The following is a 27880-nucleotide window of genomic DNA, read 5'->3' as shown; positions in this document are numbered from 1 at the left end:
TGGTGGTACTTTAGATGAGAACAACCTGTGTTCAGTGGCACATCACAGTTAACCTGAGCTGTGAAAATCATCACCAAAGGAAGCATGAAACACAGTCACTTTTAGTAAATATCCTCCAGGTATAGATGAGGAACTCATGGACCATGGCTCTGCCCTGAGACACAACTTTGCAATGCAGCTAAGCCTGCCTTGAGAGATCCATGTTATAGTCAGCAGTGGAGCAGAGCCTGGCTGTGTCAGAGCGAGGGGTGTAGAGTCTCTGCATAGCCCCTGCTGCCAGCAGCCCCTGCCACAGCTATTAATGAAACAATTGCCGCCAAACGGACACTGTGCCTGCAGCAGTGGTGGCTACAGCTCAGGCTGTCCTGGGGCTGCTTCATCTCACAGGCTGTGACAAACACGGGAACACAGAAAAATGTTTCTCACTTCCAACCACAACAGGGCTATACCCCATCCTGAAAGCTTAACACGTTAGCAGGGAGCATGATGAAAATTTCATCAGGCAGCTGTTCCCTGTGGTCCTCGTGGGGACTTGTCCCGGTCCTGCAACCTCCCTCTGCTCACACCAGCAGGCTCGAAGTCCTGCAATGAATTGTTTTAATGTGCAACATGGAAAAAATATTACCTGGAAATGCCTGGATGTACAACTCCTGATGCAACAAGCATCAGCTCCACTCTCTTTTAATCTTCATAGATGTGCTTCATTATTAACTTTTCATGTGACAACTGTTTGTGCATTAAAAGTGCTTCACAAAACATAAATATTGGAAGTGAGGACTTCTAACAGCCTGTATAAGCGGGTCCAGCTTTTTAAATGACGGTGACTGGGAAACTGGAATGCAAGTCAAAGAGGTCTGTTCTGACCATCCCACCCTCATTTTCTATTCTTCAATTAAACCATTGCTTTTAGCTATTCATTTTTATCAGTATTATATAAAACTAGGACAGAGTAAATGAAAATTTATAATTTATAAACAATCTGGGGAAAAAAAATCACTGAATTATTTATGGCACTTTTGAAATATGTTTGTTACTTGTACAAAAATTAGTTGTTAGGTCTTAATCACAGCAGTGCCACAAATATGTTGGAAATTAGGACTCACAAACCTGCTTGTTTGGAAAGAAAAAAACCCTGTAACTCTACCTACAATTGGAAAACCCAAACCAAACTGATTCTGAATGGTCTAGTTAAACAAGTGCCAATTATTGAATAATTCTCTGACCTAAACAGAAAGTTATTGTATATGGAAAGATTTATTATTTTTTTTCCTGGAGAGTGCTTTATACCAGATGCCCTTTTAAATTGTTTTGAATTCTCTGTAGGCAGTAGATAACTAAACCTACAGAATGTAGTAATGGCAAAAAGGAAGCAATCAAGTTGGCCACTTCTAGTTAAGAGTCATGGAAAAGGCATCTGTTCTATATGAATTGCAGACTATAGGAACTTTGACAGTTCATAGACCAGACTTAATTTATTAAACTAAGTTTCTAATATAAACAGTAATTCGTTTCAGGCACTGACACTGAAGGTCTGGATTATGTGAATAAAATATAGAGACCTCCACTGGCCTCCTGAAAAAAGGTAGTTTTGCTGCATAGGAAGAAAATAAGTGTGCCTTAGCAGCAGGCATCAGTGCCGAGGCCATGCCCTGCATGCACTGAGACACAGCTCTCCCTGCACCCTCTCACCCAGCACAGGCACTGCCAGCAGTGCGTCCAGCCGATGGTCCTGCCTGCATCCAGTCACTCGGGTGCACAGCATCCTTGAGATCAAGGATGGCAGTTGTCAGATATCTCAGCAAAACTGCAGCTTGAAGTCTTCAGAGAGATGTTCAATTGTAAACAAAACAATGACTAATGGGATGAATGTTGGAGAAAAAAAGATTGAGAGAAGAATGCCTCGACACTGTGTGCCTGCTGCCTTTCCAGGAAGGCTGTTGCCCCAGACTAAGCCAGGGCGCAGGTTTACCAAGGACCCACCTGCCCTGCCACCGGCACACCCTCCCCCCGGCAGCGTAAGGGACACCCTCTTAAGTGATATGACTGCAACTGGTGCCTGCAGTGTACACGCACACGTGCATATGAAAATAATTTCTCAATGGCAGTACAGTATGAGGCCTGATGCAGATCAGCAAATACTGCTGTGAAGTACCCAAACAAAATGAAATACTCAAAGCATATTTTACAGGAGACCATCGCTTTGTTTGCCCAGCCCTGACTTCATCCAGGTCTGGAAGAAGCACGGATCAAGGGGTCTCAGGGCCTGATGTCAGTAAATGTTTATCTTCAAGCACTTTAGTAATTCAGGTGAATGCAGTAGGACTATTTCACTGCTTAAAATTAGGCAGGTACCTAAACAATTTCCTGGATCAAGTTTACATTCATCTCAAGTTTCAAGCACTGGCTTTGCTGTAGCTTTGGCCAAAAGCTTGGTCATAACTCAGAAATCACACACAACTATTTCCTTATGTCATCAGCCCTCAGCAAAGACCGAGTATGGAAAACTTCAGTTAGGGTTTTTTCCCCACCAAAAAAAGTTATCGAAATGAGTGATGAGATAAAAGCATTTTGCATTGACGCTGACCAGTCCATTGCTCATGGTGACAATAATGGACCGAAGTTTCTGGTGGCAGGAATGTGAAAACAAAAGCTGAAGGAGAGCTCCCCATTGCCCCCCACTCCAGCAGGCAGCCAGAGGTGGCTTTTGTGTGGCACTTTGCTCAGGCTAAACCCGTCACATTGCCAACCCCAGCTAATTGCTTGATTCCCCATCTCATTTGCCTGAGAACGACTGAGAATGTGAGACAGCGTAGGGTCTATAAAATCATTAATTGAATTACTAGTGTGGAATAAGTAGCGCATCAATTTGAATTCACCATCATCCCCCTCCTCTCCTCCCCCGTGTTTTAGAGACCAATCCTACTGTTGATATGTGCATAGCTTCGGAAGGAGGCTCAATAAATAGATGTGCTATTCTAGCTAAACAAATTTATTTTTCCAGCTGTTCTACTGAATTAGTAAATTGTAATGTTGACTTCAGACTATCTTCCCCATAAAATATATGCTGGCCTGTATATTTTACTGGCACTTCTTTTGCAACACCTCATTAAGGGCTGATCCAATCCATATCCCAATCTACTGGAATTTTGCTTTGACCTGAGTGAGCTTTGGACTGGGATGCAATATTGATTCAATACTTATTTTATGTTTTATTGTTGAATCATTAGCATGATTTTTGCATGCTCTCTCCCCTTACTTGGTTTTCTAAGAGATTTTAGGGCAATAATTGCAGGTACAAGAGGGCTTGGAGTTTTGTGCCAAATGTGTTGTCTGTGTACATGTGGTTTCACCAGCACATATTAATGATTGCTCATCTGGGAAGCAGTCAGGAATTTTTGTCCAGCCTTGATATGGAAACTTCTCTTTAGCCTGCCTCTGTGTTCAAGTGGACTTAACAGCTTTTACAAATTTTGCAGGTTTGATTTGCCATTGTTTGGCATCTTCCATTTCATAGTAAGCAGCAGTGTTACTAGGTCACAACAGCAGCATTTCAATCTCCTACATTAATACAAATTAATTCGGGGCTACAGTTCAAATTTACCATTTTTAAAGCCAGCATCGTGTCTCAGCTGGCAACGACCAAGCGAAGCTGAGCCTGGTGGCCTTCGCCCTGTGGCTCCCATGCAGGGCAGGACGCAGGCAGGCAGCACAATTTTGAGGCTCCCAGCTGACTGGGTGAGGCGATTAGCAGGGCAGGGAGACGGCTGCAGGCACCGCATCTCCAGGTCTGTCAGGCACCGGGCAGACCCAGGCAGGTTTGCCAGCACAGGTGCAGCACAACCCACCTGTCACCAAAACCTATCAGCTTTGGCAAATCTGTGTATTCCTGTGAAAAGCAGGTTTGGTGGCAGAGTCCTGTCAGGTGCTGCTCTGCAGCACCATCCCAGCCGGCGGGAGCTGGGACCACTGTCATAAGCTCCTAGACCCAAGCGGCTACCATTTAAAAGGTTTGAGATGGACGCACGGCCCCTCATCCCCAGCTGTCAGTGGTGTCTCTTGGCCATGGTTTAGGGTCACCCCTGGAGCAGCCGTGCCATGGGGGAGCCGGGGGACACGCCGCCCGCCTGACATACCAGTACAGCCACCGTGCCTGGGACCCTCCGCTGTGGCTGCAGCCAAGCCCTGGGCGAGGAGCGGCAGTGGGACTCTGCGTTTCTGCCCGGTTGGCAAAGGGGCCAGGGGAGAGAGTGGGGAACGCACACGTGGTGAGCAAGGGCTTGCATACTTTCTCCTTTGCAATAAAACCAAACCCAAACGAAACCAGAGCAAAACTTAAAAACAAACAAATAAAGAACAAATAACATGCTTTTAATGTCCTGATGCAAAAGGGGTCTAATACCATTTCCACATCCATTAGGCAAAGGATTTTGCATGTTCCCTCACAAAGAGTGAGCATTTTCAGCGGCTTTCCCTTAAATTAAGATGACAGGTTACCACTACAGTCTTGTTAATCTTTTCCTAAAAGCTTAATGTTACTACTTAGTAGTTTACTAATAAATCAGAGAAAATATGTAATGTCATTTTGATTTAGATATAGATGGATGACTTTTTAGTATTTGTAAAGTTGTAAAACAGGTACTGTCATGGCATTCAGCAAAAGAAGCAATACTTGCCATGGTAGCTGTATTCCTTTCTGCCCTAGGGCCACAGCATATTACACCATTCACATGTTCAAAACCAATTCAATACTCTGTCATATCTACTCCACTAGTAACTGGCTTTCAGCTGTCTTTCATGCAAGATGTATTAAGAATGGTTGTTAATTTTCATATGCTTTCTGTTACTTCAATCCTATTTTTCATTATTTTAACCTTTCTTTCCCCTGAAAATATTCTGGTCATAACCTTTTAGGATTTTTTTTTAAGCGTGCATCTTCACTGTGGTCATTCTGCACTTGATGTTGCTGCTGAATTCCCACTAGTTTGTGAATTTACTGCTTTTGATGCCATACAAGTGCGTTTAAATTGGTAGCTAGGACGTGACCCTTTTGTGTGTCACTGATGATGGGAGATGGTGCGTTTTCACAGGGATGTCCTGAGAGGCATCCTAAGTGGAGGAGGGCTCAACTAGCTTTATCGCTGGGCAGTTTTATTTTACTGCTCAGGAAATGGCTGGCAAAATTGGAAGCAAACAGAGCCACGGAAGGGAGGGGACCTTGTCCCTGCATCAGGACAGGCAGCTGCTGGAGCATCTGCCATGTGTCCCCCATGCACCACTGAGGGTCTCACCCTGAGTTTCCAGTAACACTAACCCTGCCTTTACTGGTAGGTCTGTCTTTGCCTGTGTGGAGTAGGCATCCCTACAAACCAGTGGTCACCAGTAACCTGCAACACTGGGGGCCACAAGCTCAGCACCCCATTGGCGCTGCAAGGAGAGAGGGCAAGGACTGTTTTCTGCTGCAATGGGTCCTGTTTGTTTGGCCACCAGGGTGGGAGCAAGACTGTGAGGGAAACTCACACAGTCCTAGTTTTGAAGCCAGCTGATGTTTCTGAAAACCCAGACTCTCTGAGGATGGCCTTGGGCACAAGTTCTCCCATCGCGATGGTGTAAACCAGGAGCAACCCTGTTCCACTGAGTAGGGTTAGTGTAAAACCTGTACGAGCAGGAGACAAAACACCTGTGATACACCTGAACCAATCCCACAGGGATAAAACTACTTGGCCCATAGCACTTGCCTTTCTGAAGGCATTTTTCTCAGTTACTGTCACTACAGATGACAAACAGTGTCTTTTAGCTCTCTTCAGGGGTGGCACTGCCCATTCTGCAGAAACACAGTGCCTTTCTAGAGAGAGAAGGCGGCCTCTAACAGTGAGCGAGCAGAGGAGAAAATCCCCATTTCCATCCTGGTCCATTGTCTGTTGTCACACAGGTACTGACTGCAATTGCCCTTGGGAGGGCTGCAGCTGTGCAGTGAGAGGGGGGACCAGAAACATAGAGGGGGATCAGAAAGGTAGACAAGGGGCCCCTGTGCCACCCCCTGCCTGGCTCCCTGGGGTGGGGGACAAGCCCCAAGTGGGGGGCCAGGAGCCAACACCTACCCTGCCCGAGGCCATGCAAGGGCTGGCCCACGCTGGGCTGTCCAGGTGCTGCCCGTCCGGGGAGCCAGGGGCCGCTTCCCCTTTATGGGGAATTTTTACAAGAAAAGCCCCGGCAGCCCATTTTATACTTTCTAAGGCCAGATCCCATCTATATTCTTAGGTGCTCCTAAGGCCTCCTAATTATTGCTTCCTGGTCATTTTTACTTCTCCTTATTAACTTAATAGGTTCTCTGATGAGCAGAAGCAACAGCAAGTACCCAGGAGCCACCACCAAATGACCCTTCTTGTTTAAACCAGAACTCATGATTTTGTGCCAGTGAACTATGCATTTTTTGCTGCACAATAGATGGCAGTAGAGAAAAAAGGCTGAGACTAGACAATTTATAGTTTGGAATATGCAGCTGATTTTTTTTCCCCTCAAATCACTGTACAGTATTTGTTGCTTTCTTCTCAACAGAGAGCTTTCCTAGAAAAGGCAGTCTGGTGCGGATGAGGCTAGATGAAATAAAAGATTCATGCATGAATAATTAACATATTGGAGGCCTCACTTGAACTTGTTGCCTTACCCAGATGAATGAGTTAACATGTTGGAGATTATTATAAAGAGGGACTATTCTGCTCCGGTAGATCAAATCAGCTGAAAATGATGAAGTATCGCCACACATATAAATATATGCTCGGTACTTAAAAATAACCCTTCCAATAAGTATAGTCATATTGGAGTTCAGCTACGCTGACAGTCGCAGCGACAAGATAAAAAGATTTGGCATGAGTCATTCAGTTTGACTTTTGCACTGAAATGAGATGCAAGCCTGGGAACTCGCTTTATGTAGGGCAGCCGCCGCGCAGGCGGGCAGCTCCCACCTCCCTGGTTTCACGGCGCGGGGGAAGAGCGGCGGCGAGCAGAGCGAGAGCACCTCCAACTTCAATACAAAGCCTGCTGGATAAGCGTGCAGGGCTCGCCAGCTCCTCCCCATGACCCTGGCCGTCGGCAGGGGCTCACCCAAATGCCGAGATGGATGTCCAACGGGGCATCACCCAGTGGCCATGGGGCCCATGCAGGAGCTGGCAGAGAGTGATGGAGTCTGCCATTGGCCCCACATTGAGCAGAAAGTGTCCCTTAACTGTAAGTGTCCCTTAAGTGTCCCTTAACTGTAAAAAGCCATGGTTTACCAGTCTTTTTAATTTAGCAAATGCTTTCCATTACTGTCTACTTCTTTGAAAGCTAATTGCTGCAAAAAGGAGTCTTCCTTGTAAATTGACATCAAACTCATGCTAACCACGGGTGGGAGAGAAAATTTAATTACAAACTTTAATTCCTACCTCAGCTTTACTAATTTTTAATTGTGCCTAATAATAGTGAAAACCAAGCTGGGAAAAATGCAGGAGATTAAATTCACCACAAAGAAATTGCTAGATTTCCTATTCAAAAGTATGCCGTGGCTTTCCTGCCTATCCATACCTCTCCATATCCCACAGCACTAATCGTAAAATAAGGTTGGGAAAGAAAACCATATCATCACTTTTCCATGCCTCTGTTAAATAAAACCTTTCTAATGCAGGCGGCACAGAGCTGTGGTGAGGATGGCGAGCTTGCACCATGCACATTGCTTGGGGGGTGCCTGGGGTGCAAAGGAATGGCAGCCGTGGGCTGGTGCTTCGCAGGGACTAGGACTTGGCAAGGCATTTGTAAACTGAGAGCACAGCACACCCTGTCCCAGTTGTGGCTCTCATTGCATTAGCTGTGTAGAAATTATTTCAGAATCAAATGATTTTTCTTTCAGCCCTCATGCCAGCCCAAGTGCTGAGCAGGAGCAGTGCAAGGTCGCTCTGACATGCAGCACCAGGCAGGCAATGGGTCCTCCCCGTGCGGGCTTTCCTTTCGAGAATGAGTTAAAGGTGCGCTGTGCCATGACATTATCCAGGACTGCTTGAAAATAAAAATAGATTGGAAGTATTTTGGAAACATTTCTATATATTATCTCTCAGCTGCACAGCACTGTCAAGCAAAACATCTTCTTTCTTCAATCAGTACATAAACATAAACCAGATATAACAGGGCACAGAATTTGTGTGCAAAAATGCCTGATTTCTACACACAACTTAATTTCCACAAACTGAAAGTTACTACTAGCTGCAACCGTGGTCAAAACAGAGCTTTTCTTCCAGCTCTGGCAGTGAACTGAGGCTCACCGGCTGCCTGCTACCGGGCTTGGGCTGCCAAGGGTTGGCAGAGCCACGGTGATGACTGAATGGCACTTTTCTATACACAGGTCCCCCCAGCTGCTCACAGAGTCATAAGCCGATGCACTTTATTCACATATGCGTTCAGTAAATCGATACTTCCCAAAATCTGGGCAGCAGCAGCACAGGGATGCAGAGCATGCCTCTCACTGGAGGGTTTATTTAGCTATCCCTAAGGCTATCAGCTTTGGCACGGAGGGAGGCAATCCTCCCTGCCACTCAAATGTCGTGATTCAGCGGGTGCTCGCTGATGAAACTATCCTGTTCAGCAGATAGTTAAGGGATCCGGTAAGAAAATCTTCACCTGCTAACAATATTTTTCCACTTAGATCTGTTCCTAAAGCTTATTGCCACATCAAATCCCATTATAGAAAATAAGGAAATGTTAAAATTAAGAACTAATGTTCACATGAAAGAATTTTTTTTACTATTTCCTTCAGCAAACCAATGAATGTTTAACAGTTGAAATTGCTTTGAAACAGCAATAAATTATTTCATGCATACATGCCAAATATTAAAACCAGAAGGTTTCTTAATATGAAGTCACTGGTACCGAGATTCATGTTTGCCTTTGTTAATTATCTACTTGTTTATTAGCTTAGTTTCACTGAGGAGCTGCTGATATCCCCGAGTTAAGGATTTCGGAGCTGTTCACAGGATGTAATAATACAGTTTTATTGGGTGCTTGTTGAGAAAACGTTTTTAGTTGTTTGCACTTAAGCAGTAAAACTGCCGTTTCACTCAGCCTGAAGCCCCCTGCACAGGTCCCTGCTGGCCCGTGCCCCCTCGGGGTGGCTGCGGTGTCCCCCAGTGCTGTGGGCATCGCTGCCGAGGGAAGGCAGAAAGCTGCCCTGGCACTGCAGCTCAAGCAGGTCTCTCCCTTGGGCTAAAACCAGCCTCAGCTCAGACAAGCCTGCCCTGAGGCCGTGTTCCCCATGGCCCCATGATGCGAGAGGTACCGCTCGCTCAGGAAGTCCCAGTCTGAGTAGGCAAACCCAGAAAGACCCAACCTTTGCTGTGGATTTTTTAAATTTGGGAAGATTTAAAATATTTTTTTTACAAATCAGCAGATTGTGCATTCTTTACACAACAAACTGCTCCAGCCCACAGGGATTTCCTCTGGGAGGAAAAACCAGTGGCACAGACTCTGGGAGTATGTTATTATTGACTAAATAATTTTTATTACTATCATTAAGGAGTTATTCCCTCAAGATTCACCTCCCAGAGCCGGGGCATTAGAGCCAACTTTATGGGAAAAAAGCTTCCAGTTGTACTGACTGCAAGGAAAGGCTTGAAATCTTCAGGTACATATGGGGTGAGAAAACAAATGCCTCCAAATCTCACCAGTTAGCAAGACCTCATGGTGTTCAACCCGGTCTAATCGCTCTGGAGTACTTGATGTGCTCAGTACTGCCTACATCCAACCCAAAACTCATCTTCCCACCCACCAACCTGCCTGAAGCACCCGCTGCCTCGAAACAGTCCTGCCCACCCTGCCTGCATGCTGCGGGTGCCTCGTCACCAGGCGCAGCACCAACAGAGGTGGGAGCGAGGAGCTGTGGGGCGATGCCCGCCTCACCCTGACCAAACGTGGGGTACCTCCTTTTGGGCGCCTGTCCCCGCACCATCTGGCAGCGCCTGCAAGAGGAGCGCGCTAATCGCAGAGCAGGGCTGCTGCTACAGCAAAGGCTGCGGCGGCATTTCCACAACAAACCCCTGCTTGGGGGAATTTTCAAACGTGACCATAAAGTTTCACTCTGAGCTTTCAATGTGGCTTTAAACCAAGGACTCAGTCAAAGCCTATTTTCTTCAAACTCAAGCCCTCTGAAAGAAAAACACTGTGGCATTTCTTAATGCAATACCAGTGTGAAGGGTAAGGCAGGACAGGTCTCAGGTGTGGTCTGATGCCTCTTTATTCCATGGGGCACAGCCAGAGGACAGCATCAGTGTTGCAGGGGCACACCTCCCTGATTCCCCGTGGATGCTGGGAGCCCCCACGGGAGCACCGCACTGCACCATGCCAGGCTGTGGCATCGCTGTGAAAGGGCACGGGGCAGAGGGGCTGGGAAATGCACCCTGGCTGCAGGCCATAGGTGGGAAATGCACCTGTGACCTCCTAAACAAAAATGTATTTTCTACTGACTATGGATATGTTACACAGTGTTTAGGGGAAAAGAATTATCTCACATTTTCCTCCCTCAAATCCAGCAAATGACCCTTCTAGAAATGTTTGTTACATTTTTTCAAAGTGACTTTAAAAAATACCAACTTTGGTTTTGAAAGCCTGCGATATTTTGAAACTCAGCTTTTCTCATTGCAGCTCAAAACCCACAGAAGTTTAACACACTGAGAACAGCACAATTTAAAAAAAAAAAAAAAAAAATCGCATGAAGAGTAACAAACTCACCTGATCCACTCTGGTGCTTTTCAGAGGCAATACAGGTCCTGCACTGCAGCCCCCCGCTCAGAGTGCACGCTCCTTTGGCCTGTGATAGTAACTCATCTGCAGGTTACTAGCAGACTTAGAGACATGCTTTTCCAGAAAGATACTAATTTTTTCGGGCATGTGTGGCAGATGGAAATGTTAACTCATAGTGCTAGGAGTTAACCTGATTGTATTATAATGTGATAGCTCCACAGCTAATGCCCATCAGCACTGTGGGCCATTTACTTTATCATAAAATAAAATTAATTGAGTGAAAATAAATTGCAGAGGGATACAGAAGAATTTGAGACCGTATACATGAAATACACGATAGCTCAAGTCTCTGGTGACACTTATCTTCATTAAGGAGAAACAATTATTATTAATTCGCTCTTTAAAAATAAATATCCTGAAACTCACAACAAGATTTACTGCATGGGCTGTGGATACCGATATGGCTACATGAACGCTAAAATTTCCTTTCCTTTGAAGAAGGACTTTTAGACTCAGCAAAACATTTTGGAAAGTCCAGCTGCTGGTGCCCACATCCCAGTGAAGCCTGCCCAGAGCCCGTGGGGTGCAGGGTGGGGGATGTGGGGGGCCCTGGTGCTGCTGCAGGAGCAGCACAGAGTATCCCCTCGGCCAGGTGAGCAGCAGGGAGCTGCTGGCTGGGCTGTGGGCAGCTAGAGTTAGCTAATGGGCTGCAATATTTCTAATGGAGAATGTTTATTTGAGTGCATGTGTGCATTTGCCAAGTATAGCAAGGTAATGACATTGAGGCTTATTGATAATACAGTTATAATTCCATGTAATGACCAACTGAGCAAAATGACACAACCATCTCTCCTTCATCTATTATGCTCCTGTCCACAGAGACTTCTCAGTTAAGGGCTGTTTATTTCTGCAGCAAGACATAGACCAGATACGCAGAATATAAACCTTCCTATTGGGACTCACTAGTATACTTTTTTTCCTTCCAAGTCATTTAACAGCACATCATTTTGGGGATCAGCTTTCTGGCTGTGTGGTAAGCTAGGCATCAGAAACGCAGCTGTGACCACAGCACTGAGTGAGAGGTAGCACCCTGCCCTGTCCCAGCCACAGACACCTCCTGCACTCCCACTCGAGAGAAGCTTTTGTTTTCTTACAGGTCAGTAACAAATTCCCACAAGAGGATTTCCATGCGTGTTAGTGATGGTGTTCCACAGGCCACCATTTGTTAACTTCCCTAAAAAACAAGTAAGGCAAGAGATCTTTTCTTTTCCTTTTCTTTTTCATGTCTGTATACCAGCAGTCCCTCAAGTCTTCCAGTGTCAGCTCAGCATGGAGAAGCGTGAGGGCAGCCCTTCCTTATGCCAGCACACACAGGCATCAACGGACGTGCCAAGACAACTGCTCCTGCCCTGGCTGTGCTGGTTCCCTGCCAGGTCCCAACCTGAAATCCTTTGACCCTCTGGCGTGGCTGGGGAGAGACCCCCGGGCTGCTTCCCTAGCCACCCTCTGGCTTCGGCTTTTGCAGATCTGCATTAAAATTCATGTCAACTCACAGCAAACCACACCAGAAGCTTCTGCATTTGCTGTGCAGCACCTATGGGCGCGATGTTTCACTTACAAAACCACCCTGTCAAGTCACCCCTAACTCCTCCTCCTTTGTTTAACTGACACCAGGCACAGATTTGTCACCCACAGGTGACATCTACAGCCTGGCCACTGAGAGGCTGGGCAGTAATAAACCTCCACAGTGCTGGGTGAGCAGGAAGGACCCTTTAAACTCACAGGCATTTTACTTTGTTATTGAACACTCCATGTGCCTTCCACATTATGAGTTTTGTTCCCACTCTCAGATCTCTGTACAGTTCAAGGTTAATTGGTTATACTTAATAGAAATAGCCATGTTTGAAAGAGTTACATGCATCTGCCTCCCTATTTATAGGATGGGATAACCCTCAAGCGCCTGACCAACGCATAATGACTCCAGGTAGCAAGAACTTGAAATCAGATTATATCCCCTCACAATTTCATTAGTGCGCTGCCCAGTGACTGGGGCACAGGTAGCAGTGTAAGGTAAAAGCTCAGTAGCAGTGCAGTCTTTGGGCACTGCTCTGGACATGCAGGAAGACAGATAAGATGCAAGGGATGTGGTTTAATTAGGCCACAACTTTATTGAGTTAACTCATCTGGGATCTATCCAGCACAATTCTTTCTTTAATCACTCCCACATGGTGGAGAGTTGCCATTAGCCCTCCTGCTCCCCACAGCTGGTAACCAGTCCTGCGCTGGGACTGTCACCCATCGCATGTACAAGGGGTAGGTCTTAGTTTTACAAGGGAAGAGACACCGTTGCTGCCATGGACACTGCACCTGGCACCAGCTCAGCTCAGCTGTGAAGCATCCCACTTTGCTCCCATGAGGACAGCCTGCAGCATGGCGCCTGTCCCTCTGCACCGGCCCTGGGGCCATGACAGTCCAAAGATGCTGCTGGCACAGGGCAACAGTGTGCTGGGATAAATGACCCCTAAGATGCAAAGGGGAATTAGCATCATGTTCTGGAATATAATTTTATTAAAAAAAATTGTCTCTCAACCCTGTATGAAGAATGCAAGGTCTATTTTAGCACGGGAGATCTGTTTCCAAGGGATAAAAGAGCTTGGCTTCTTCCAGCTATTGTCCACAGCATTGCATAGCAGCCAATGTTTTTTTTCCCTCCTGACGAAATGCAGACTACCTTCCTGTGTTAGAATATTTCGGTGACTTTAATTACCCAGTTGTGTGTGTTTGGGGCAGAGAGAGAGAGAGGCAAGCCCGAATGCAGAACAGACACTACTCTGCACTGCCAAGTCCAGTGCTGGTCACCAAACTGCAGTGAGGGGCTCTTCCCCTGGGCATGCACTCACGCTTGCACCTTACCACCATGTCCAAACCAAGCAGTGTCACTCATGCTTAGATACAGAAATATTGTCTGTGTGTGGGTCAGGAGCAGACAATTTTTCATCTCTGTCATTTTCCCGACCAAAAGTCAACACAAAAAAGCACCCTCCGAGGGCCAGCTCCAGGCTGGGCTCCACATCCGGGCAGGACTGCCTTCCCCAGCTGGGGTGGCACAGCACAGCTGGCAGGCAACACAGCCTGCCTTGAGGTTGCTCACTGGCGTGGTGCAATGTTTCCATAGCATAACTTGAACTAATAATGTTTGTTGTGTCATGGACGCTCCTTTTTTTCTACAAAACATTAGGGGTCAGAGGAAAAGGGCATCATCTGTTGCATGACTTTGTTGTTACATGCTCGCTGCGCTGGAAGCAGCAGCATCATGCCCGGGATCCACCACAGCGCCATGTGCGAGACGGTACCGCAATGTAGCGGTGGCTATTCCTTCTGCTACATAACCCTTGTTCTTTGCTTCTCATATACAGCATTATGACTTTTTATTTTTTTATCTTCCAGATTATTATAAGCCTTTATTTGGCTGCTGCAACCCAAGGTCTTAATCAAGCTCAAGGCTAAATTATGCTGGAAATCCCCCAAGGGAACAGAGGTAATGCCAAGCTGCAGGCTCCCGACTGGGGCCCAGTCTCTGACTGAGCATCTGTGTGGCATTGTTTATTTTAAGCTATATGTGTATGCATACATATATATAGAGAGAGCATGCACACACATGAGAGAGACCTGGGAGAGTCAGCAGCTACATCTTAAGCACCAATGCTGAGGCTGCTGTTGCTGGAGTGGCCAAGACGTGCCTCTGTTTGAGCATTTCAATGTTTCAGCAGAGTGGAAACGTTTTCCTAGCATATCAAAATCTTGCTCTGCTTTCCCTCCATTTCCTGCTGGGGCCTGACTCTGAGTCCCTGCCAAAGCGGTGGGAATCACAAGCATCCGAGAAAATCTGTCCCCCAAACCAGTCTTTTGGGAAAGGAGACATCTCCCACCTCTCCTCTCAGACCTCATGCTTTGAAGGACACAGAAGAAATTCCAACCAGGCACAAGCCCCAGCAGCAACACGCTGTGCACTTGCTCCCCAAGCCCTGTGCAGAGTTGGTTTCGCCCAACTGTTTCATGCCTTCCCAGGCTCCTTCCCACCCCTGCTGCAAAGCCAAGCCATCAAACCCTGGTGGTCACTTAGCTGTTCCCTGTATTTGCTTTGTACAAACACAGTGACACGCCTGTCACGTTTCTTAGGTGACACGAGGCTTCCTCCAACAGAACTGTATCATGCTCTTTACTGATGAATGAGAGTAATTTCTGGGGACCCCAGTCACCCTCAGAGCTCCAACAGATCCTGCTCTGAAGATACTGAGGGGCCAGAGGAGACCATGCCTGTGTTTACCTGTCAATGCTTTCCCACCAAGGGCAATCGAGATGACAGGTGAAGCAGAGGACCTCACACCTCTTTCTCTTGGAGCAGGCTGATGCTACAGACCGGCGGTGGAGCTCAGGGATGCAGCAGCCACTGCTCCCCTATATTCCTTCACTTGCTAACCACGCATCTGCTTTCTGAATGTCACACCTAATGCAACGTGGCTATCATCACTCACTGACATAGCACCATGTATATGCAAAACCAATATCAGATATACCAGTAAAACCCCAAAGGTCAGCAACTGACTTCAGTCTGCAAGACAGCCCATCCACCAGGTTTGATAATCCAAAAACACACCTTCATCAAGGGACAGTCAGAATTTAAGCAATAGTCTTGAACCTGAGGCACAGCTACTGTGCTTTTGTCAATAGCTTTTTTCCACACTACAAATACACATTGAGGGACACACAGCCCAAACAATAGAAAGAGGTTTTCCAGTTTTACTCTGTTATTAGCACCTTCTGTGACTTTGTTCACAGACACTATTTTAAAGCAAAGGCAAATAGAGTGGTATGAAATTGCACAGATTTCTAAAGGCCAAAACGTGCATTGTGTATTTATTTGAAAGATTCATGGCTTTATTTGCCCTCAGATAAGTAGATCTGAGCATCGTGCATCTGGGGACTTTAACCACAAGAAAATTCCTCTACCCCTCCCACCCTCAAGGTCTTCCCAGGACTTGAGCACCAGAGGATCTTATAACCTCTTCCCCCTTGCTCAGTTAGAAAGCGAAACCAAGAAATTGCGTTTAATCTTATTACAGAAGTTCTTTTCAGGATGGGCAGTAAAGTCACGCTAGTGCACTTGCTCCCCAGGAATGTTATCTTGCCTTCAGCCTGGGACCAAACCCAACAACACAAGGTTTCCCTTAGAACCATTCTAACCATGGTTCTTAGAACCATTCCCCCTCCAAGTCTCTTTCTAAATCAGCTTGCTTGAGGTTGCTAAACCACTGGCTGTAAACTAGCTAGAATTCACCATTCATCCAGACAATCCCTGGCATGAGTGCACTGATCTAGTTATGTTATGTAGATGTTTCTTTCTGTCAAAGATACTTGGGTTTCATAATGGGATCGAATCTGAGAAAATCCATGACTCTTGTATATTTTCCTTCCCTTTTTTAATGATAGACACCAGCATTTTCCAGATTCCATGACTGCTGTGCTTATACAAATCCAATGATGTCTTCCTATGCTGTGGACCACTCTTCCAACCCAAGCACTTGTCTCCAACCTGAGCCCCATTCCTCTGCTGGTGGGAAGCATCCTGGGAATGTTCCTTAACCCACTACTGGGCAAAGCCAAACTGGTTTAACAGGTACCAGAGGCTGTTCAAGCTAACCCAACACTGAAACATGGCTCATATCCCAGAAACAAAGCTATGGAACAGTCAATTTTCAGCAGATGGGTGGAAGCATCTCCACCTTAAATTGCTCTTTGCCATCAACACCTCCCCATGAAGGGCAAGTTTTACTGTCACCTTCAAATCAGCCTCTCTACTTGCTCCCTGTGTTCTACACCGACTCCATTAATAGACATGGTGCAATTAAGAAACGGAGTATTTTTATGTTTTGAAGACCTGTTATTAGAAGCAATCAACTCTTATTTTAATATACATGCTGTGTATCTCTGCTTGCTGGAAGGCAACAAGATCACAAGATACAGGCAGCATTATGCCATGCCCTCAGCCAGTTTCCCAGGACACCTAGTTTCTTGTGCAACTGAAGTGGGATCTCAGGGCACCCCAGGCACAAGGCGGTTATACTCCAGGCATTGTCAAGCTCCAGACATCTCCTGTAATGCAGGCCAGTCCCTGGACTCTCAGACCAAATCTGACAAGTTTTTGATCTTCAGTTGAAAGCAACCTAGATGGAGGAGAGCAGGGAGGCAAAGGCTGCGCTGCCTGGCTGCATGAATACTTAAGGCACTGGAGAAACATCACTGTTACTTGACTCTGAGCATGTTTCTACCCAAATCTTTCCTGAGGGTTATATTTCTTTTCTGCTGTTCCTCTGCTAACTCCTCTCTCTTCACTCAGATAAGACTTCCCTGAGCTTTTGCCTGCTACCCCTCTTTGTGTTCACTGCTCTGTAGAACTCAGTACAGCTGATACCCTAAGAATATGAGCTTACTCTCTATCTACTGCTGCCTCTAAGGAAAACACTCATGTTTGACCAGAAAGCAGAGATATCAGAATGAGAATAGAAATTACACTTATACTTGTACCATCGCTTCCTTTTATCACATGTCATGGATAACCCTTACAGTACACACATTTCATCCCAAGCATACAATTTTCATCTGCAGTATGACTATTACAATATTACAGCCCAAAACAAGATGACACTAATACCACATGTGGTATCCACAAAAGCACACAATCACCTCATAAATCAGTCTATTCTGCACACAGTTAACACCCCCATGTATTTATGTTGCTTGTACATTTTCTTTCTATGTCCCTCAAATATGAGTCTTCTGCTCTTACTGTAATGGAAGATTTGCCGAGAGGAAAATTGGAGCAATTGGAGTTGCCCAGCTCTCCCAGACCACACACATGCACTGAGTGAGGACAAGGCTCTGGGGTCTGCAAAGGTTGACAAAGTGACACACACCAGCTACAACAACACTTAGAAGATCAAGATCTTGGAAGATCTAGATCTCAACACATCTGCTTATGACTATTTTCTTCATAATGCATGAGTCCATGCAGTGGGTTTCAACTTGAGATGCACAGCTTCCAAAATAGAGGGAAAGATGAACTAACCCTATGTTGGCTTTGGTCAGCGTTGGCATTCATGCACCCCCAGTGCCAAGACACACGCCACGTGTCGAGTCCCCTCCTTCCATGTTCCTCTTGCAGCTACTGATGGCATATCAGCAGCTTGTCATTATGTAAGGATTTAATCTCAGCTGGCTATTTTATAACCCTCGCTTGTCCCATCTCTAAAATTAACATCTAGCATTAACATTTTTGAACGTGACTTTAAAGCTTTCAAGCAAATATAAGCAGAGATAGACCCATATAAAATAGGTTTCCTTGGCACGTCAACAAGCCTTCTGAAATGGTAGGCATGAAGGCTGTCTCTCTTCATGGGGTACAGTGCATGCTTTGGAACTGTTTGATAGTTTTAAAATATTTCTGATGCAACGGATCGTAATGCTTTCCAGATGTGTACACGGAGTGCAAAAGGTAACGGCACAGACACTTCACTGTTCTACCTCTTGCCCCCTTTCTGCCTATATTAGAAGAAATGGTCCCAACTTATCTCTAGTTTACTAGTAAATACAAGTTATTTGCTTACCCCTATACTAAACTGAAAATGTTGTTAAATGTACCATAAACAAAACTTATGAACTTTTTTTTATGTGATTAAAATGGTCATAACTATCTGATGTTTCTTGCTGATTGAATCTGCCACTTCCATTTACTAGGAAAATAAATAACACATGTTTGCTGTCTTTCTAAAAGGTTCCTATTTATTCTGTGGTCATTTCCCACTTATGATATTTCCAGCTTAATTTCATAAAACAGCTTTTACATGGCTAAAAAAAAGGCTCTTATTGTACATTGTCTTCAAAATATTTTGCCTTTGAGCTGTGGGCTTTTATTTGTAGGAACAACCAACCACCCTGTTTGTGAGGCCTGTATTTCTCCAAATTAAAAAGAGAAACAGCTGTATGTCTTATAAACGTCTGCAGAGCTCCGGCGAGATATTGTTGAATTGTTTGCTTCCCTATCTTCCCACAGGACATGCCTCCTAAATCCACTGCATGAGAGAGAAACATAGGTAAAAGCCAAACAAATGTTCCCCTCTGGGCGCATGCTTGTAGGCACAAGTCATCCATCCATTTCCAGCAGAGTGTTTACAGCTACTTTTTGGGATTTATGGGATGTAAATACGAACACCGATTGTTTGATAAGAAGTGATGGACCGACACACATTGGTTCAATTTTCTGAGCAAGGGCTGCAGCACCTAACTTATCAGTCATCAGCACAATGCTAATTACAGCCCACTTTTGGCATTTTATTACAAGGAGTTGTTCTTCAAGCCCCAGGCTACTGGAATCAAGGGATTCCTTGAACATCTCTATCTCCCATTCATTGGCCTCTCCAGTCGTACAGGTGGCGGGTGGGGGGGGGGGGGGGCGGGGATTGCTTTTAAACTGCTTGTTATCACATCTATGAGGAACAACTTCAAGAACAGGAGGGACTGTAAATTCAAGGCTCTGGACAGAAAAAAAAGCCAAATTAAGAAAGACTCATGGCTGATTTTGTTGAAAAGGGAAAAAAAAAAATCTGAGCTGATTTTTGTAGCCTACCTCACAACCCATAAGTGCTTCAGGTGGGTTGCCTTTTGCTGGCTGCTAACAAACACCCACCATGTCCTCAGGCCTCTCTGGGTCCCGCAGTGCACTCGTGGGGGCTGAGGGCTGGTCCCATCTCCCAGTGTGGGATGTGAGCTGCATCCCAGCCCATCAGCCCTCACACATGCCTACCTTGTGCAGAGTTGCTGATTTTACAAGATGGGCTGTGTTGTGCTCACACATAATGATGAGCAGATTTGAGCCCTAAATCTGGAGAGCTCAACAGCTGCCCCCAAGTCAAACAGGAACAGAGACAATGCATAACTGAAATGGCAAGTCATGGGATAATTAAATTATTTGTGACAGTAAACCAAAATAGAAAGAAACAAAAAAACTAAAACAAACAAACAAACCAGACACAGAGCCATATGCTCCCATGTGCTGCACGCCGCAGAGCAAAGAGAGTCGTTGCAACACAGCGCAGAGACCCCACACCCCTGGCCGATGGCTGCGCCGAACGAGAGCCTCGGCAATGTGCTAGGATGGAGGCAAGGCACAGTTTGGGTGCACGTGGGCTGTAGCTGCTGGTGGGCCCCTCCATCCCATGCAGGTGCAGAAATGTGGGACAGCTTGTGGCTGCAGCCACGCAGACCCCTGTGGCTGGGCAATGCTCTGGCAAGCAGTGCTGCAGCCCCCAGCCATTGCACCCTTTGCCCTTGCAAAGCTCTTGTTGGGGAGGATGCTGCCACTTGCCTCCTTAAAACAATTCTGAAGATAAAAGGCAATGAAAAGACTCTCTTCTGATAGCAGTAGAGGGGACCCAGGGTGATACAGGTGAATTCCTTTGTAATGACCCATCTGCTAGGTGTGCTGGGATGGCTCGGCTGCCAATGATGCACTAATAATTTCCTCCATTGGCCCAGAACAGCGCTGTGTCTTATCTCTTGTCAGGCTGACATCAGCAGCACAGGACTCCACTCCCAGAAGCACTGATTCCCCTGCCTCACCTCTGGTTAACAGCTGTACAGGCCTCAATATGGCCATGCCAGCAGGCAGCTGCTGTGCGATTGCCCTGCCCGAGTAGAGCATCACCCACCTTATCTCTCGTCCCGCTCCAGAGAAGGAGTAATGTGCTCCTTCCTGAATGATAGGCACAATTCAGCATCGAGTCATCAATGCTAGCAGATGGTAAAAGTCAAAAAAGTCAGGAAAAAAGGTCCTAGGACCTGTTAAGTGAACTAGATTAAAGGGGGAGGAAAAGAAGTGCTAAACTCACAATTAAATCCCAAATAACAAACCAAGTTTCTACAGATGATCCAGAACCTGTCCATTGTTTCTGTGGATGGATCCTTGAGAAGTTTTCATTAGTAGCGTGCAGGAAGAGATCAGCAGCTGCGTTCATGCCCGTCCCACTACAGCCATGTCAGGGATGCAGAGCCACAGCAGAACAGTCACTCTCTTTTTCCTACCTATAACCTACACCTGTGATTACCCATGGCTTGGCATAAGTCCTGTCCTTTAAATAAGCCTTTGAGGAAAGCACACAAAGTCTGTGAAGGGTGTTAATGGGTAACAAAGGGCAGGCTGGGGAGGCTGCAAAGGTGAACGGCCACAGGGCAAGGGACTCTGGTGACCACGTTCCCACCAGCAGCACTCACTGCTGCCAGGTCACAGGCCCTGCTTCACTCCTGTGCATGTGCAGTTTCCTTTTTAAAACAGATAACTTGAAGAGTAGGAATATGGAAATATGGTAATGTTTATAGGCGACAGCAGTCTCCACCTTCGGATGTTAATTATACATTAGAACTGGACAAATTATTCCTCAGGAACAGTTTGATCTCAGGGGAAAGAAAACAGTTTTCTCCTCTAAATACTGCAACCAAAGCCTTTGTTGGGGCACTTTATATATATAGAGTGGATTTGTGTTCGCACACTTTACAGTACAGCTATATTTAATGACCAGCATGATCTGTAGGCTAACTCAACAGTTTATATATGTGTCCAACTTTGCTTGTCTATCAACTGCTCAGAATTATTCAGATATATTATTCTTCCTAACATGTTATACCTCTGCCATGCTGGATTTGCACCTTTTGGATCCAGCTTGTGTGCCTGGACCTATCCCTGCCTAGAAGTAAAATTGCCTGGCAGCTGGGTTCCCACGTGCCAGGCAAGGATTGCTGGGCTCTCCCACCCAAGACAAGCATTTGTCATAGAACATCTTCAGAGAGGTGAAGAAACTCCTCAAAACCACTGCCTGCTAGTAAGTCAGCAGAGAGTGGTCACATTTTATGGTGGCTCAGGTTTCTTAAGTGTGCTCAGAGGTATTTGTCCCATCACCAGTGGCTGAACGCCGGGCTGCCCAGGGAAGCTGCAGCCTTGCCATCCTTCCTGCAGCCAAACCCCTCCCACACAACTCTTGCCCACACAAGCGCAGACCTCAGACATTTCACTCCCATTCTTTGACTGGGTTTCCATGAGTGCTGAAATCCCATTTTCACTATGCAGCACCCCCAGAATTATTTCTTCATGTGAAAAATTACTGCTTCCATTAAACTCTGTAGATTTTAGGAAGACAAGGCCCTCGTATGTAATTTGGTTGATGTTTAGAGAAAAGAAGGGGAGGAAGCAAACTAACACCAAAACTTTGGGAGGGAATTTTTTCATGAATTAAATTTAAAGAAAAAGAAGCCCAAAACACACAACACTAAAATAGAATAGAGTTAGATATTTACAGCTTAATGTTTTTTTAAGTCAGCAGAACAAAACTCTGGTTTTCCTTATTGACTGTTAACCACAATAACATAAGACTTACTCAATTTCATCTTTGTTCCCTTAATATTGGGAGTTTCTTTCTTATTTTATTGACGAGGAAACATCCAGTTTTCTGGCTGGAGCCTATTATGTAAAGAAAGCATAAAAGGACTCATTACTTTTTAACTACTAGCAGGGAAGCAAACAGAATAACTGTATTATTTTCGGTGAGTTCAGCAGCTGGTAGCATTAGTATTTCAAACAGCACATTTAAAATATCCCATCTCCAAAACTCTCTGAAATAACATCAACATAGGATCTGACGACTACATCATACACACATGTATATGTGGGGGTAGATGGACATTACAAACAATGGATTTGCTAATACACAATGGATTGCACTGCATCCTCCTTCAATTAACCAGCAACGTATTTCATAGCACAAGAGCTGGAATTCAGACGCTTCGTTGTGAATTCAGAGCGGTTCTCCATGCCTGGTGGCAGTGGGATCCACCACAGCCGAGCCAGTGGGCTGTGCTCTGGCCACTGTGCCAGTGTCACACCAGCAGGTTCTAGGGCCTAGCTGCGAGACCTGCGGCCCCTCCCAAAATGCCTGGCTTTCCCCTTGGGAGAAGGGAACCAGATAAATAACAGGGACACTCAAGGAGATGGGGACGTGTCCTTCCCTCCTTCCTCAAACAGAAATCCTACTCCCAATGCATCTCCCCGCAGCATCTCTTTTTTCAGAGGCTGTCTAAATATTACATAGGTTTGGAATACAGAATTCAAAGGTTTTTTGTTTTTGGGGTTTTTTTTGGTTGGTTTTTTTTTTTTTTGAACCCACACAGTAATTAAACCAGTGGGTTAAACAGCGAAAGAGAGAATCTGCCTCGGGGCTGAGGGCTGTGGAATACCATCCCCACCAGAGACTAAACACTGCAAACCGCTCTGCTGGTAATGGATGGGCATTTTAAAGGAGGCAAATGATAAACAGCGATGGAGCGTAATTGGCGCTGTTTGTTGTGCGCTCGCTGATGAAATGCCAGCAAAACTGAGTCGCTTCAAAATGACATGTTTATGTGACATCAAAGAGGCTGAGCTGACTTTACATTATATCTGTGACAAATGTATATATTGGATCGCTGTTTGCCATTTAGACCTTCTCTGATTACTTCTCATTGTAAAGAGAAACATTTGCGATTCTGCTCACTTGGTAAATCTGTAGAGTGACTTGTTAGCAACACATGCAGGGAAAGTTGTTGAAAAGCCCTTCTGGGCCTACCGTAGTAAATATGTATTCACACACCCGATAATGTGCTGCCGCTTGTTGCCTGAAAGACGAATGCAGACAGAGAGGCACACACAGTAGTGCTTCGACGCGTGCTCCCAGCCAAGTATTTGCACTTCAGGCATTAAACCCAAGCCGCCGCCTCCTCTCCCCACCCTGGACCCCCATGCGACCCCACTTCATAAGCTTCTCGCCATCAGACATCAGGGAGCTTTGTTTTGCCACGGCAGCCCTGGGAAGCAGGGCTTTGCACAGGCTGCCCAGCTGAAATGCTACAATTCAATGGTCCTGGGGGATGGAAAATAAGCAAAAATAGCACCAGTGCCTGCATATCAGAGATAGATGCAGAAAGTTGCTTGCCTTTCCCAAACATGTCTCTGTTGCCTTTAGGGGGGGAAAAAAAATTCTGAGGAAGTATGCAGCACTGACGTGTCCTGAGAGAACTGCTTTTCTTCCCCAAATCCAGCAGCCCTAGCCCTGGCAGCGTGGTGGGACACAACACCTGTCAGCAGGGCAGAGGCTGCCAGAGCCGACACAGCTCAGTGGCCGGCTGAGAGGCGGCACAAGGGAAACCGCCCTGATCCTCCAGAAACACCACCCTGCTTGTCACCAGGTCCCTTGGATACTGTGGCTGCCCCTTGTGATCCCTGCACGCCCCATGGCCTTGTGGGGATGTCAGCCGCAGTGGGGTACCCTTGTGGGGAGCACAGGGCAGCTGGCACTGTAGCTGGCAAGCCAAGCAAGCCTTTCTGGTAAAAGCCATCTTTGATGCATTTTACTGCCATCAGTCATGGTTAATGATTCTTCTGCTTACTAGCAAGCACAGGTAGCGTTCAGGCTGATGGGAGCATCCTGCCATCGGGGTGCTCAAGTGTCTGCTTCACCAGGAAGGCTAATGGCTCCCACAAAGCAAGGGAGAGGGGAAACACTTCACCAACTGCTAATTCCTGCCCAGACCTCCCAGCTTAATGGCTCCTGCCAGGCTGATGACTTTGGGTGCCCCACAAAGACACAGGAAACTCCTCTTCACCTTTCTCACCCCCAAAAGACCGAATCTATCAGTCCTGGCTAAGGAAAGCCTTGGAAGATGCTGCCCAAAGCATTCCCAGCAACACTGCAGGCCAGGGTAACACAGGGGCCACCAGAGAACAAACTTGGGGCCAAGTCTGGCACTGTCTGATCATGGCAAGGGGAGGAGAGAGAGCTTGGACAGTTACCTGCACCCTTGCCTGCTTGGGAGCAGTTAGGGCTTGCAGGGTGCTTGCTGCTGAGCAAGTGGGATGAAAGAAAATGAGAAGCAACTGCTTCATGCTGAAGGCAGCTTGAGAAGCAGCTTTGTTCTCAGGACAAGCCAAAGGGGAGACACTGGCCACAGAAACCTGAGCACATTTCATTGTTAACTGACTATCGGCAGACCTGGAGCCATCAAATCAATTTTAAAAAAAACCAAAAAACCAAAACCTGAGACACAGGTAACAGCCTTGCACCACTCACTGCTTCACATGCAAACTGTGGGAGAGCAGGTTTTGAGCCACAGAACAACAGGGCCGCTTGGGGAAAAGAACAGCAGACTCTTCGGCCAAGGGACCCAGAGCTGCCAGCGGCCCTGCAGCAGCTCCCTCACCCTCAGCATAGGGCAGGCAGCTAGCAAGAGCTGAATGTACCACAAAGCTTCCTCCCAACAATGTGGGTCGACATGTAAATAGGGAAAAGATTTTCAACCTGCTTCCTATTACTTCTGTTATGTTTTAGCCTTCCTTTCCCCTCTGCCCCTGCCAGCCCCAGCCGTTTGCCTGGCAGGTAGCGAGCGGAGCTGGCTGCTGTCACCTACCTGCCCACCACAGCATTTCTGCTCGCACAACAGGCAGCAGCTCCGCTGTCCTCTGAGGGAGAAGACGCTGTCAGGACGCAGAAATCCCAGCCTCAGGGGCTGCGACAGCCTCTTAACACTATTTGGCCAGCTTCTATGTTTTGTTTCAACCTTGTTAGCCTTTTTTTTAAAGCATGTTTATGATTATCATACTGGAGGAATGCACTAAATATATAGCATAACTGGAGGAAGGAATTATTGCTGGGGGAATGTATAACATGTGTGCGCACAGCTCTGTAATGCTATCCCAGTCTCATTGATAAACTCAGGCAGATTTTAGAGGCAGATATGTTTGTAAATATTGCAGGTAGTGGATGGTCTTCGAGCTGACAGCCAGAGAAGGCTCAGGAAAGGCAGCCTGCACCCCAGCTTTGGTGTCCCCCATGCAGGGCAGCTGCACTGCCCCTTGACCCCAGGAGAGGGGAGGCAGCATCTCTCCCACCAACCCACCACTCAAACTGGCTGTGCTGCCTCTCCTACCTGCGCACACTCATATCGACAGCACATTCACATGGGAGGACTTTAACCACTAAAGAAAGATTCTTGCATTCCTCACATTAAAGCAAAGGTCTATTTTTGCCTCTCTTTACAGACATACCCTCAATACAGACACTGGGACTCACAAAACTTTGTTTGTTCCAGGGAAGGAATAAGAAGCCTTGCTAGAGCTGCAATTCACATGGATAAGGAGGTCTGAGGTTTAGTTTATTCTTAAATCAATACCACAACAGCAGCACCACCCCCCTGCCTCTGCACAGGTGAGAATCTGAAACCCCAGCTGTACTCTGGCTCACCCTTCACCATCAGCCTTCCTGCAGGTCCTCCCTGCACCTACTCCAGGAGTGCTTCCCCTGTCTGCAGCCATGCACGGCAGGCTATGAACCACTGGCTCATGGCATTTGAGGTGCAAGCAGTCCTGCCACTGCCAGAACCTGCAACAGGGCCCAAACACTGAAGCCATCACCCTGCTGGAGGCCAGACTTTGGTTTTCTACTTGTTAGACACCAACTTTTCTTCTAGCCTATCACACCACATAACACAGAGCTGCAGCATCGCCAGCCACAGGCAGCCACCAAAGATAAAGCTCCAGGCTTTTGTGCAAAGTTTGCACGAGGGTAAATATGCGTGGGCCCCAGAGAAGATGTGGTGGTCGCTGCAGACGCATCTGGGCAGAGGAGATGAATTTGCCCTCATCACCCACATGCAACAGCCCAGGAATGTGCACCACCATGGGAGCCGTGATGCTCCTGGAGCTCCAGCACTCCTTCCAGGCAGCTCTGTGCCAGCAGCACCCTGCACCTAGCCGAGCCACATCCCCAGGGGAGATAGTGCACTCCCAAACATGCTCCTGCCTTCTCGCCTCTGCAGGGGACCACCAGATTTGGCCTAATGAGCATGTTTACTGGTGGGTTACAAATAATTGCACATGTTGATATGCAATTGTTAATATGTCTGTTGATATTGATTAAATAAGGAGTAAGATGTTTCCCTTTTCTTTGGCGTGGCACTTTGCCTGTTTGTTTCTGGCTGGTGCCAGCGCTGAGTGCTGAGCAGCCGGAGTGACTGCCAGCAGCGCTTGCTTGGCCATGCCTGCGCCGAGGCGCTGATCGGTGGAGGCTTGGGAAACAGGCTTCACGTTGGATTTCGCAGATTGAGCCGAGAAGGCACTAAAAGTGTGTCAGGCCTCTCGGATCCTGCTGGGAGAAGCGTTTCAAAGTGAAGCATTTTTCTAGGATTAGGAATGTTTTGCTAAACTTTGAGTTCCTCTCACCCCAAACAAATCTGGGATTCAATGACTCCCATGGGCATCTCATTTCTATGTCAGCTCACACCAAATGCCACAGTCCTGAAAAACCATTTTCTTTCCTGGCCTGTCATCCCAGGGATGAACACAACTCCCCTGGCCCTGGAAGCCAGCAGAGACTCCTGCCAGCCCCCAGTGCTTGTGCCACAGCCAGGATACCAGCATCAGTGGCACCCCCTGCACCCTCTGGTATGGGACCCTGCCCTCGCCACCCATGAGGGACAGAGACATGGATGGTGCCACCTCCCAGAAGCATGTCCTGCACTGCAGCCTTTGCCCAGCAGATCCTTCTGCCCATGGGAATGGTGTTTTGACATATTCAGCCACCCAACAGGTAACACTTTGGGAAGCCTTATCCAGATTCAGGAGTGCAGGCTGTTCCCTCTCCACCATGAACCAGCCTAATGCCCTGGCCACACCAGCTGTACACACGTGCCTCATTTCAGTCCTGAAAGAGCTCTGCAGCTTCCAGGGCACGTATTGAGGCAGAAAAATTAAGTGTTTGCAGGATCAGAACCTAATAAGAGAACAGGTACACTCAAAGCACCATGTGAGCAAGCCCTGTACACCCTCATCTGGGAATACGGAAGATGAAATGACCCTGGTATTCAATAACACGTTGTTAACACATGTATTTTTTCCCAGTTGGTTTCTCACGGAGGCAAGATTTACGCAACTGCGCTATGTACTTCCCAGTCCTTTCTGGTACTACTGTGCTCTGATGGCTGATTT

The sequence above is a fragment of the Strix aluco genome, chromosome 6 (assembly GCF_031877795.1).
Source record: "Strix aluco isolate bStrAlu1 chromosome 6, bStrAlu1.hap1, whole genome shotgun sequence".
Taxonomy (NCBI): domain Eukaryota; kingdom Metazoa; phylum Chordata; class Aves; order Strigiformes; family Strigidae; genus Strix; species Strix aluco.
The sequence above is the reverse complement of the archived record's forward strand: the minus strand, read 5'-3'. Positions refer to the sequence as shown.